Source organism: Aplysia californica, unplaced genomic scaffold (assembly GCF_000002075.1).
Source record: "Aplysia californica isolate F4 #8 unplaced genomic scaffold, AplCal3.0 scaffold01243, whole genome shotgun sequence".
In the NCBI taxonomy this organism is placed as follows: Eukaryota; Metazoa; Mollusca; class Gastropoda; order Aplysiida; family Aplysiidae; genus Aplysia; species Aplysia californica.
Window position 1 is genome coordinate 145,143 of NW_004798513.1, and position 1,741 is coordinate 146,883.

The 1,741-nt window shown below is 33.8% G+C and overlaps 2 non-coding genes across 2 annotated transcripts; both read left to right on the forward strand.

The window, feature by feature from the left end:
• Positions 1-215: 215 nt before the first annotated feature.
• Positions 216-288, forward strand: TRNAK-UUU. The gene has a single exon. It is a non-coding gene; the product is annotated as a tRNA-Lys (tRNA).
• Positions 289-1,334: 1,046 nt separating this feature from the next.
• TRNAK-UUU lies at positions 1,335-1,407 on the forward strand. Its single transcript has one exon. It is a non-coding gene; the product is annotated as a tRNA-Lys (tRNA).
• The last annotated feature ends 334 nt before the right edge of the window (positions 1,408-1,741 follow it).

Here is a 1,741-nt window from a genome sequence, read left to right on the forward strand (position 1 = left end):
TCTCTCTCTCTCTCTCTCCCTCTCTCTCTCTCTCTCTCTCTCTCAAATACTAAGTATCTATCAATTGTCACGTTCGCTATGTTACGTTCCATTGATCACTACGGCAGTAGTTGAAATCATGTTGCCCCTAACTCCCCCCACCCCCCTCCCAATTGTCCCATTACCTTTCTTGCAATGACCATCTTTTCGCAATACTGAGCTGATATAAGTCAGCAGCCCGGTTAGCTCAGTCGGTAGAGCATCAGACTTTTAATCTGAGGGTCAAGGGTTCGAGTCCCTTATTGGGCGCTGCTAATATTTTTGTGTGTTTGCGGTTCTTTTTTTTTTTTTTTCTTTTTTTTTCCCACTTTGTAAAGACAGGAAAGCAATGTCAACATATTAATAAGCTCAGCTTATTTCTTTTTCATCCTTTTATTGTTCCCTTATACAAAGGCTTCCTTCATTGGGGGATTTTTTCTCCCGAAAGATGGCGTATTATGTGAACCGACTCATCTGCACTTTTGCAATCCAGTTAATTACTTGATTCTTTTATTTAACAACGTTTGTTCCGATTCTAATATCATCCAATAAATAATTGTTATTTCTGTTGTTTTCTTTGTTTCGTTGCTGTTGTTGTTGATGATATGATGTTGTTGTTGTTGATGTTGTTGTTATTGTTGTTGTTGTTGGTGTTATTGTTGTTGTTGTTGTTGTTGTTGTTGTTGTTGTTGTTGTTATTTTTGTTATTGTTCTTGTTGTTAATGTTGCTTTGTTGCTGTTGTTGCTGTTGATGATGATGATGTTGTTATCATAGATGTTGTTGTTGTTGATGATGTTGTTATTGTTGCTATTTTGTTTTTGTCGTTGTTTTTGTTGCTTTATTGTTCTTTGTTGTTGTCGTAATTGTTGCTGTTAGTGTTGTTTTTGTTGCGAGGAAGGAAATGACACTTGAAAAAAGGGGGAAAAAACTTTTTTAAAAATTGAGCTGACAGACTGAAATTAATAATAACACAGAAAGAAGCACTCTCTTCGAAATATAGATCTTCAAGTAATCTATGAACTTTAATTATGTTGGATTTTTTTTCAGAAAGTTTTAAAACTTGCAAATTAGAATCTAGATCTAGTCAAGATCTAGATCTAGATACTGAGCCAAAAAAAAAAAACGTATTGTGTTTTTTTTTTATAATGAACTTAGGCTGGAAGAAAAACAAAACAAAACAAAAAACAAACAAAACTGTTCTTAAGTACTTTCTCGCTGAAGATGACTACGTCCCTCAATTTTAAAAATATTTTGTTTAAAAAGTGCTTTTAAAAATGCTCGGTTCTGTTCAGTACAGGTCAAAATATACCCGACAGCCCGGTTAGCTCAGTCGGTAGAGCATCAGACTTTTAATCTGAGGGTCAAGGGTTCGAGTCCCTTATTGGGCGCTTCCTTTTTGGATGTGGTTTTTTTCTTACTTCTTTCTCCCACTTTGTAAAGACAGGAAAGCAATATCAACATAATATTATCAAGCTCACTCCTTTTTAAAAATTTTCACCCTTTCATTGTTTCCTTATACAAAGGCCTCCTTTATTGGGAATTTTTTTTACCCAACATATCACACATGTTGAATGGACCCGTCTGCACTTTTGCGTTCCCGTTAATTACTTTTATAACATATTTATTATTTAACACTGTTTGTTTTCATTTTAATATTATCCAGCAATTGTATTTTTATTGTTGTTGTTTTCTTAGTTCATTATTATTATTTTTATTATTTTT